Here is a 12512-nt window from a genome sequence, read left to right on the forward strand (position 1 = left end):
CATCAGTGATGTCATTTGAGATGTCATCAGTGATGTCATTTGAGATGTCATCAGTGATGTCATCAGTGATGTCACGGACCATGTCATGAATGATGTAATATGTGACATCATCAGCAGTGGATTGCGGGTGCGCGATATATAGTTATTGCAACTAACTATATATGCGAATTTCTATGGTTTTGTGCGAGTAAATTAAGGTTTTGTAAATGCGAATCCCTAACTATATATGGTCTATAACCTATGGTTTTTTCAGTGAATTTCAATGGTTTTTTAATAGCAAATATCAAAAGCTGTAAAATGTCAAGTACGTGGTAGGCAAAAACATTTTCGTATTTATGCACGCTGATGTGCTTTGAACGCTGCCCCCCCCTCCTCTTTTCTTTTAGGAGTATTCTCTCTTTGCAGATAGTGAAGGGTAGGTAACGTAAGCCTTTGCCCCCGTTGTAACCCGTCGTGCCTGCTTCCCTCTACATTTGATTGATTGTTATCCAAGCATTTACTGTTTTAAAATTGGGTGCTCTCATGCTGACGCCAGCTTCAATCTGAAACATCCAGAAACACTGTAGACTACCAATTCGATCAGTTCCGGTGGAGCCCCAACGTGACCCGGTAGAGAAGAACTTGCCCTCCCCTCTTTGACTGATTGTTCTTGTTGCCTGTCCCTTCTCTTGTCATTTAACAGAACTTTTTGGACTGCTGAAAGGAGTTTTATTCCGACCGCTGGTTGGTGGAGACATTTTGACTATATTCTGGACCTGCGTTGTCGCGTAATGCGCCATATGACGCGCCGCGTTAGCGCACCCGGAAGTGCTCCGGTGCGCAAGGCGCAGCTTCCCGGAAATGATCCAGGGCGCGGCGCGCGGCGCGTAACGTAAGCGTAACAGGTCATGTGACTTGTTAATAAAACTTTTCATTGGTTAATTTTACTTTTGTTATTCTAATGATGAAAGGCTTGGTCATATGACCTAAAAATAACGCTTTTCATTGCTTTCGAACATTTTTTTTTTCCCAAATGATGAAAGCCCCACCTTTTTTTTTCTCACTCTGACTTGTAAAGCAAAGGACCCAGATGCATTTACAGTTTATCACTAACAATGTTCCAGGCTAATGTATTTTTCCAGGAAATTTACAACTGTCCTGCAAGTAAAATATTCCTTTTTCGAGAAAAAGTGCGTTTCTTCGTCCCATGAGGGAGCCGTTGAGCAAAAGAGGCTCGGCCTGCTGTCTTAGTCGCTGATAGGCATGAATATCAGATTCTTATCGATCACTTTATGTTGCAGGAGTAGAAAACACAACAGCCCTTGACCATTTTTCTTTACTGCGTTCCAGCGTATTATACCTTTTAACAGTCATGTAATTGGACTGCTTTATTTCACTTGCCTTTTACTGATTCGAAAACAGTGGCTATTATTCAAAACTTTACCAATGTAGGTACTACTACCATGTTTTTTTAAAAAAACCTTTATTGTGAAAATGTCAGTATACAAATACGGGCCTATAACCACGTGGGCCGGCCACGGAGCAAACTGGAATCGTATATGATGAGGGCACATTTACACTGTAGAAGAACGTAACGGGTGACCCATTAGATTGCAAGAACTAAGGTGTCTAACATTTGCGGAATCGGTGGACGTACATTTTATAATTAAAGTACGACAGGGCCAGTTACAATAAAATTATCTAGATATACATTTGCGGGCAAGTACCATGGGTGACGTTAATTCGAACTTTCAATAGTACAGTAATCAATAACACATCAGAACTTAATATCAATAGGGATGTCAAAATGTTCAATCAATTCTCGTCCCCGCCCGCCATGTGCTTCAAAACTGCATACGTATCTTGTGATATCAAGGTTGGGCAACCAGTACACAACAAGGAGTTACGAGTCCCATTTATACCGGCGCCATTTTGGGCGAGGCCGGGCAGGTCCAGGATATAGTCAAAATGTCTCCACCAAACAGCGGTCGGACCAGAACCATTTTCGGCAGTCCAAAAATGTTCCGTTAAATGACAACAGAAGAAATAGGCAACAAGAACAATCAGTCAAAAGAGGGGACGCTTTCGTGAATGGGGCCCATGCCCTAGCAGGCAAGCGTCCGAGTTCCAAGGTGTCCCAGAGCCATTTTAGTGGACCAGGCCCAAATCCAAAGAGCTGGCCACCATTTTGAGAGTCTTGTTGCAGCCGGCTATCGCTGCACCACAAGAATAGCCTTAATTCAGCTAGATGGCGGGTGAGTCACTGTACCGCAAAAGCGGGCGGAACTCAGCTGAAAGGCGAGTGAAACGCTAAGAGGCACCCCACTGCAGATGAGGTGCCTCCACCTGGGGAGGAGGGAGAGGCCCGTTTGCGCTGCCTCTCCCCCCCCCCCCCCCCGGGCACCCCACGCCATCTTTCGACGCAGCATTGTAGGATGGCCACACCAGGGAAACTTGCTGGACACCACCTCAGTGCCATCCGGATCTCGGCGCGTTCGAGTCACTGTACCGCAAGAGCGGGAGAAACTCAGCTGGACACGCCATCTTTCGGCGCAGCATTGTAGGATGGCCACACCAGTGCGGCAACTTGCTGGACACCACCTCGGTGCCATCCGGATCTCGGCGCGTTGTGCTGCCTTCGGCGTACTGTAGCAGCAAGAGTGACCGCAACTCAGCTTGACACGCCGTCTTTCGGCGCAGCATTGTAGGATGGCCACACCAGTGCGGCAACGTGCTGGACACCACTTCGGTGCCATCCGGATCTCGGCGCGTTCGAGTCACTGTACCGCAAGAGCGGGAGAAACTCAGCTGGACACGCCATCTTTCGCCGCAGCATTGTAGGATGGCCACACCAGTGCGGCAACTTGCTGGTCACCACCTCGATGCCATCCGGATCTTGGCGCGTTGTGCTGCCTTCAGCCTACTGTAGCAGCAAGTGTGGGCGCAACTCGGCTGGATGGCGTGTGAAACGCTAAGGGGCGCCGCACTGCAGATGAGGTGCCTACACCTGGGGAGGCGGAAGAGGGCCGTACGCGCCGCCTCCCCCCGGGGACCCCACGCCGTCTTTCGGCGCAGCATTGTAAGATGGCCACACCAGTGCAACTTGCTGGACACCAACTCGGTGCCATCCGGATCTCGGCGCGTTGTGCTGCCTTCGGCCTATTCGCACATCGGTCCGCTACTGACGCCGCCTCATGGGCCAACAGATTTTCTATGCTTTTTATAGCCCAAAGCCGCATAACAGGTCATGTGACTTGTTTATAAAACTTTTCATTGGTTCATTTTACTTTTGGTTTCCTAATGATGGAAGGCTTGATCATATGACCTAAAAATAACACTAAACTGTCCTGCAAGTAAAATATTCCTTTTTCGAGAAAAAGGGCGTTTCTTGGTCCCATGAGGGAGCCGTTGAGCAAAAGAGGCTCGGCCTGCTGTCTTAGTCGCTGATAGGCATGAATATCAGATTCTTATCGATCACTTTATGTTGCAGGAGTAGAAAACACAACAGCCCTTGACCATTTTTCTTTACTGCGTTCCAGCGTATTATACCTTTTAACAGTCATGTAATTGGACTGCTTTATTTCACTTGCCTTTTACTGATTCGAAAACAGTGGCTATTATTCAAAACTTTACCAATGTAGGTACTACTACCATGTTTTTTTAAAAAAACCTTTATTGTGAAAATGTCAGTATACAAAAACGGGCCTATAACCACGTGGGCCGGCCACGGAGCAAACTGGAATCGTATATGATGAGGGCACATTTACACTGTAGAAGAACGTAACGGGCGACCCATTAGATTGCAAGAACTAAGGTGTCTAACATTTGCGGAATCGGTGGACGTACATTTTATAATTAAAGTACGACAGGGCCAGTTACAATAAAATTATCTAGATATACATTTGCGGGCAAGTACCATGGGTGACGTTAATTCGAACTTTCAATAGTACAGTAATCAATAACACATCAGAACTTAATATCAATAGGGATGTCAAAATGTTTAATCAATTCTCGTCCCCGCCCGCCATGTGCTTCAAAACTGCATACGTATCTCGTGATATCAAGGTTGGGCAACCAGTACACAACAAGGAGTTACGAGTCCCATTTATACCGGCGCCATTTTGGGCGAGGCAGGGCAGGTCCAGGATATAGTCAAAATGTCTCCACCAACCAGCGGTCGGACCAGAACCATTTTCGGCAGTCCAAAAATGTTCCGTTAAATGACAACAGAAGAAATAGGCAACAAGAACAATCAGTCAAAATAGGGGACGCTTTCGTGAATGGGGCCCATGCCCTAGCAGGCAAGCGTCCGAGTTCCAAGGTGTCCCAGAGCCATTTTAGTGGACCAGGCCCAAATCCAAAGAGCTGGCCGCCATTTTGAGAGTCTTGTTGCAGCCGGCTATCGCTGCACCACAAGAATAGCCGCAATTCAGCTAGATGGCGGGTGAGTCACTGTACCGCAAAAGCGGGCGGAACTCAGCTGAAAGGCGAGTGAAACGCTAAGAGGCACCCCACTGCAGATGAAGTGCCTCCACCTGGGGAGGAGGGAGAGGCCCGTTTGCGCTGCCTCCCCCCCCCCGGGCACCCCACGCCGTCTTTCGGCGCAGCATTGTAGGATGGCCACACCAGTGCGGCAACTTGCTGGACACCACCTCGGTGCCATCCGGATCTCGGCGCGTTGTGCTGCCTTCGGTGTACTGTAGCAGCAAGAGTGACCGCAACTCAGCTTGACACGCCGTCTTTGAGCGCAGCATTGTAGGATGGCCACACCAGTGCGGCAACTTGCTGGAACGAACCTCGGTGCCATCCGGATCTCGGCGCGTTCGAGTCACTGTACCGCAAGAGCGGGAGAAACTCAGCTGGACACGCCGTCTTTCAGCGCAGCATTGTAGGATGGCCACACCAGTGCGGCAACTTGCTGGTCATCACCTCGGTGCCATCCGGATCTCGGCGCGTTGTGCTGCCTTCGGCCTACTGTAGCAGCAAGTGCGGGCGCAACTCGGCTGGACGGCGTGTGAAACGCTAAGGGGCGCCGCACTGCAGATGAGGTGCCTCCACCTGGGGAGGCGGAAGAGGGCCGTTCCCGCCGCCTCCCCCTGGGCACCCCACGCCGTCTTTCGGCGCAGCATTGTAGGATGGCCACACCAGTGCAACTTGCTGGACACCAACTCGGTGCCATCCGGATCTCGGCGCGTTGTGCTGCCTTCGGCCTATTCGCACATCGGTCCGCTACTGACGCCGCCTCATGGGCCAACGGATTTTGTACGCTTTTTATAGCCCAAAGCCGCATAACAGGTCATGTGACTTGTTTATAAAACTTTTCATTGGTTCATTTTACTTTTGGTTTCCTAATGATGGAAGGCTTGATCATATGACCTAAAAATAACACTTTTCATTGGATTAAAACATTTTTTTTCCCCAAACGATGAAAGACCCACCTTTTTTTTTCTCACTCGGCAATCAAAAAAGGTTCCGTTAGATGATAACAGAGTGGACAGGCAACAAGAACCATCACTCAAAAAAGGGGAGGGCAAGTTCTTCCCTACCGGGTCACGTTGGGGCTCCACCGGAACTCATCGAATTGATAGTCTACAGTGTTTCTGGATGTTTCAGACTGAAGCTGGCGTCAGCATGAGAGCACCACCATCTCGTAGCTCCGTCGTGGCCATTCCGCAAGCAATCATGGCAGCCGCTCTCCACCGGAAGCCTGCGGGAGTCGGGGGCCCCCAAGACTTTTGTAGAATCTTCAAGGCTGAGGGGACGCTTTCGAGAATGGAGCCCAAACCCTAGCAGACAAGCGTCCGAGTTCCAAGGTGTCCCAGGGCCATTTTAGTGGACCAGGCCCAAATCCGAAGAGTCGGCTGCCATTTTAAGAGTCCTGTGGCAGCCGCCTATCGCTGCACCGCAAGAGTGAGCGCAACTCAACTACATGGTGAGCGAGACGCTGTAGCCGCAAGAGCGGGCGATAAACACCTGAATGGCGGATGAGGCACAGTGTAGCAAAAGCGGGCGGAATGGCAACTGAAACGGTAAAGGGGCGCCCCACTACAGCAGACGAGCCTTCACCTGGGGAGGCCCGTTCACGCCGCCTCCCCCCCCCCCGGGGCGCCCCACGCTGTTTCTCGGAGCAGCATTGTAGGATACCAAAACCAGTGCGGCAACTTACTGGACATCACCTGGGTGCCATCCAGATCTCAGCGCGTTCTGCTGCCTTGGGACTATTCGCACAACAGACCGCTACTGATGAGGCACAGTGCAGCAAAAGCGGGTGGAAAACCGCTGAATGGCAAGTGAAACGCTAAAGGGGCGCCCCACTACAACAGACGAGCCTCCACCTGGGGAGGCCCGTTCACCCCCCCCCCCCACCCCGGGGCGCCCCACGCCGTTTTTCGGAGCAGCATTGTAGGATACCAAAACCAGTGCGGCACCCAGGTGACATCACCTGGGTGCCGTCCAGAACTCAGCACGTTGTGCTGCCTTGGGACTATTCGCACAACAGACCGCTACTGACCATTGTTGCTTCTGTTTTAAAAAAATGTTTTAAACATGTTTACAGTTTTTGTTGCGTTGTATATATTTATAAGTTATTAACGTTTTATAATCCTACTACTTTGTTGGAGTGCTATATATTTTTAATGTGACACATAATTGTAAAAACTTTGATGTACAAAGAGGCATCCCTGGAATCTTCCGCTTCAGGCTTGGTCCCACACACCCTCACAGTGAGAATCCCCTCCCCAATCACAATACAGGATGGTTATCAGATAGTAGGAACGCGTGTGGTGTGACGGATCTCATCGGGTGGGGGCCTTGATCTACTGTAACTCCTTTGAAAAGGGGTGATTCTTTACAGTTGAGGCCATAAACTACATCCGCAGGGCTACGTGATAGCCTGGGACCGGCCTGGACAATCAGACACAAAGGAAGAGGAATGTCAGAGGGTGCAGTAGTGAATAGGGTGAAAGGGTGGTGTCGGGCGGGCACAGGGTGTGATTCTCAGGGAAGAGCAGCGCAGATGGGGGGAGGTTTATGGCCCATGCATAAGACAGAGAGCGGGGGTGACCAGTGCGTGGGGGAGATGCTTGCGAGGGTGGGGAGCCTTGCTGAGGATCGGCGGCGTGCAGAGAGTGGGTCTGGTCAAGGCATCTAAAATGGCTGCCGTGCACAACAAAAGTGTGGCATTGGAAAAAAAGCAAGATGGCGCAGACAATGTTTATCAATACAAATTAATTTATAACAATCATTTTTAACAATATATTTACTCGCAGTGTCAAAATGGCGGTCAACACTTCCTGATTTCCTTTGAATCGAACGTTAACAGACGTCACGATCGGCGGCGTGCAGAGAGTGGGTCTGGTCAAGGCATCTAAAATGGCTGCCGTGCACGACAAAAGTGTGGCATTGGAAAAAAAGCAAGATGGCGCAGACAATGTTTATCAATATGGATTAATTTATAACAATTATTTTTAACAATATATTTACTCGCAGTGTCAAAATGGCGGTCAACACTTCCTGTTTTCCTTCTAATCGAACGTTAACAGACGTCACGCAGCAAAAAAAAAAAAAACGCTCACGCGCAGCCGCTGAAAGACAAGTATCAACATATATGAGCCTCCTCAGCCACCCTCAGAAAACATAGGGGGTCAGGATACGTCTCCTGTACCCCCTTATACCCATTTCTCACATTGTTTTTCCTCCATCTTGTAATTTAATTAAATCGAAACACAAAATGGCGAATTCCCGTTTCGCGTCCCGGTTCGCGAACCGGAAAGCGCTTCTACCGCAAAAAATCAATATTTTTTTATTTGCCCCACGGGACCCTTTATTAACCCCAACATCATTCCTAGGGGGTCAAGAAGGGTCTACCTTGCCCCCTTTCATTAAATTCCCCCTTCGTTTTTCTCCTCCTCTTGTCTCTCGATCCTACCGAGAGACAAGATGGCGGCCGCTCCGGACTGTTTAGAATGTTGACAGACACCGGAGAGCCAATCAGCTTCGCTTCGCAAAGCTCCGTTACGCGAAAAGTACGCGAACTGGTGCGCTACCCGGGACGCTGTCACAGATATATCTGTTTTTTTAAACGTTAATTTCTCAAAATCCACTGGAGCACATATATTGAGACCCAGCAAAGGCACATCGGGCTAACAGTCCCTACAATTTTGCCAAGTTTCGTGCAAATCCATTTAGCCGTTCGAGCTAAAAGTGAGGCCAAACGCCCTATGGAAAACTCAATGTTAAAAACGCGTTTTGGGACCCCCTTTTTTCTCGGCCCCCCCTTGACGAAACCCCCCCAAATTTTCAGGGGCTGCTCAGAAACAAAATGCGCCATTTTCCTGAAAATTTCAGCCGATTCCGTCCACAAACGCCAAAGTTATTAGACATAGAATTTTCAAAAGTTACATAGAGAAAAAATCCTAACTATATATACCTACTGGCGGCCCCCAGTTGGTAATAAATATATATATATATATATATATATATATATATATATATATATATATATATATATATATATATATATATATATATATATATTCACAGAAAAAACCATAGGTTATAGTGGATATATAGTTAGGAATTTGCACCTACTAAATCCTTCATCCAGACACTTATATATCCACTCATTCTTCAATATGTAAGAGATATTTTAACATTACAGAAACATACAGTCACTGGATGTTGTCATCAGTGATTTTATCAGTGATGTCATTTGAGATGTCATCAGTGATGTCATCAGTGATGTCACTAACCATGTCATGAATGATGTAATATGTGACATCATCAGCAGTGGATTGCGGGTGCGCGATATATAGTTAGCGCTTATAACTATATATGGAATTTCAATGGTTTTATGCGAGTAAAATAAGGTTTTGTAAATGCAAATCCCTAACTATATATGGCCTAAAACCAATGGTTTTTTCATTGAATTTTCAAGGTTTTGTAAATGCAAATTCCTAACTATATATCCACTATAACCTATGGTTTTTTCTGTGAATTTCATTGGTTTTTTAATAGCAAATATGAAAAGCTTTAAAATGTCAAGTACGTGATAGATAAAAACATTTTCGTATTTATGCACGCTGATGTGCTTTGAACGCTGCACCCCCCCCCTCCCCTCTTTTGTCTTAGTAGTACTCTCTCTTTGCAGATAGTGAACGGTAGTTAACGCAAGCCTTTGCCCCCGTTGTAATCCGTCGTGCCTGCTTGTCTCTCCATTTGATTGATTGTTGTCCAAGCATTTACTGTTTTAGAATTGGTTCTCTTTGGATCATTCTCTATTTACAAACAAGCACAAAGTCGCAATACTCTGTTTAGTCTTTGCAGATAGTGAAAAATCGTGTAAAAAAATAAAAGTAATCGAGCAAAATCAGTAGGCCACTAATTGGATCTCTTTTTGACCTCGCTAAAATAGAAATATTAGGAACAACCCTTCATGAGAAATACGAAAATAGTGAGATGAACTGAGCTCCACACCATGAGGGCTGCAAGACAGCTCGGCTCCATCACCCATCCCGCACAAAATAATGACAAACCCTATGCAAATATTAAAAATATAGACAACACACCAGCAAAGAAACAGGGTAAAACATTTTATTAAAAAACTATTTACATAACGTTGGTTTATAAGATGATGTCAGTAGTGGACCGATGTGTGAATAGATCGAAAGCAGCACAAGGCTCCAAGATCCGGATGGCAAGCTCCTGGATGTTGGGTGCCATAGTTCAGAGTTCTGAGTTTGAGCCTTTTTCAATGCCTGTGCTTTGTTGAATCAAAATGGCGGCTTGACACAAAGCTGACTCAAGCGTTGCTACTGATGCTAAGCAGACCAAAACTGGTTTTCAGTTTGTACATTTTTCTAGATTTTTCAATCCAAGTTTGGTTGACTTTGTAGAACGATGGCTTCAAATTTTCAACATACGGTGTGGTGGCGCGGACTGGGAGGGGGCGCTTCGCTCCTGCCCCCTCCCCAAGTAAGATTTTCATACGTGAAAGTACGTTAATGGTTTTGGTCCCTGAGTTGCTTCGATGTCACTGCCATTCTCAAATAGCATAAGTTCTGGATGTTGGGTGCCATAGTTAAGAGTTCTGAGCAGTGCTTGTAACACTGTCTGAAGCTTATTTCCACCTACTGCAGCTTCACTATTCTCAAAGTAAGTGAGTGTCGTTTGTGGACCTGACTGCATTAGAAAACAATGTGATATGTTACCTTCCTAAACAGCTTGACGGAGGCCCCTGAGGGGCGGTGTGATGGCCATGGACTCGGATAAGACGCTTGGCTCCGACACCCTCCCCAAGTCTTATAGCACTGGTGTAGCCTGAGATCGCCCCCGACATAGGCGGCCGGCTCCCGGGGTCCGGCGGAACTTTTTGCCTTTTGATGACTCTTCAATTCTGGACCTTGTCCCACAATCCGTTTCACCTGAAGACAAGCTGTAGTGGGGCGCCCCTTTACCGTTTTAGTTGCCATTCCGCCCGCTTTTGCTACACTGTGCCTCTTCCGCCATTCAGCTGTTTACCGCCCGCTCTTGCGACTACAGCGTCTCGCTCACCATGTAGTTGAGTTGCTCCCGCTCTTGCGGTGCAGCGATAGGCGGCTGCCACATGGCTCTCAAAATGGCGGCCGGCTCTTCGGTTTTGGGCCTGGTCCACTAAAATGGCCCTGGGACACATTGGAACTCGGACGCTTCCCTGATAGGGCTTGGGTCCCATTCTCGAAAAGCGTCCCCTCAGCCGTGAAGATTCTACAAAAGTCTTGGGGGCCTCCGACTCCCGCAGGCTTCTGGTGGGGAGCGGCTGCCATGATTGCTCGTGGAATGGCCACGACGGAGCTACGAGATGGTAGTGGTCTCATGCTGACGCCAGCTTTAGTCTGAAACATCCAGAAACACTGTAGACTACCAATTCGATCAGTTCCGGTAGCGCCCCAACATGACCCGGAAGAGAAGAACTTGCCCTCCCCTCTTTGACTGATGGTTCTTGTTGCCTGTCCCCTCTGTTGTCATTTAACAGAACTTTTTGGACTGCTGAAAGGGGTTGTGTTCTGAACGCTGGTTGGTGGAGACATTTTGACTATATTCTTGACCTACGTTGTCGCGTAATGCGTTATATGACACGCCGCGTTAGCGCACCCGGAAGTGATCCGAGGCGCAGCGCGCAGCGCGCAGCGCGGAACGTAAGCATAACAGGTCATGTGACTTTTTAATAAAACTTTTCATTGGTTCATTTTACTTTTGTTAATTTAATGATGAAAAGCTTGGTCATATGACCTAAAAATTACGCTTTTTATTGTTTTCGAATATTTTTTTTTCAAACATATGTTATAATATTCCAGGCTAATGTACTTTCCCGGAAAATTTACAACTGTCTTGCAAGTAAAATATATTCCTTTTTCGAGAAAAAGGGCGTTTCTTCCTTCCATGACGGAACCGTTGAGTAAAAGAGATTCGGCCTGCTGTCTTAGTCGCCGATACGCCTGATTATCAGATTCTTATCGATCACTTTATGTTGCAGACATGAAAAACACAACTGCCCTTGACCATTTATCTTTACTGCGTTCCTACATATTATACCTTTTATCCGTCATGTAATTGGACTGCTTTATTTCACTTGCCTTTTACTGATTCGAAAACAGTGACTAAAAGTAAAAACTTTACCAATGTAAATACTACTACCGTGTTTTGTTTTAAAAACCTTTATTGTGAAAATGTCAGTATACAAATACGGGCCTATAACCACGTGGGCCGGCCACGGAGCAAACTGAAATCGTATATGATGAGGAGACATTTACACTGTAGAGGAACGTAACGAGCGGGCCATTAGGTTGCAAGAACTAAGGTGTCTAACAGTTGCGGAATCGGTGGACATACATTTTGTAATTAAAATAGGACAGGGCCACTTACAATAACATTTTCTAGATATACATTTGCGGGCAAGGAGTTACGAGTCCCATTTATACCGGCGCCATTTTGGGCGAGGCCGGGCAGGTCCAAGATATAGTCAAAATGTCTCCACCAACCATCGGCCAGACCAGAACCCCTTTCGGCCCTTTATGCTACAAGATGGTGTCTTCCATTCAGAAAATATTGTTGGCAGCATTTTGAAAGGAAACAGAAACAGCCGTTCTCCTAGTGAGTTTCACATTGTTACATTTAGGAAGAATGTTGAAGAGTAGTATGTGGAAAATCTGAAGCCATTTTTCTACAAACTCTTAATCAGACTTGGATGGAAAAAAAAAACATGAAGAATGTACAAACTGAAAACCAATTTTTGTCTGTATAGCATCAACAGTAACGCTTGAGTCAGCTTTGTGTCAAGCCGCCATTTTCATTCAATCAATAGCGTCCCCCTGCACACATTCAGGGACCTGGTCGTGTCTTCAGATGAAACGGATTGTAGGAAAAGAAGCAGAAAGGAAAAGGCAAAAAGTTCCGCCGGACCTCGGGAGCCGGCCGCCTATGTCATGTGCGACCTTTGGCCACACAAGGGCAATAGTGAAGCTGCAGCAGATGCAAATAAGCTTCAGACAATCTTA

This window comes from Lissotriton vulgaris, chromosome 5, assembly GCF_964263255.1.
Source record: "Lissotriton vulgaris chromosome 5, aLisVul1.2, whole genome shotgun sequence".
Lineage (NCBI taxonomy): Eukaryota > Metazoa > Chordata > Amphibia > Caudata > Salamandridae > Lissotriton > Lissotriton vulgaris.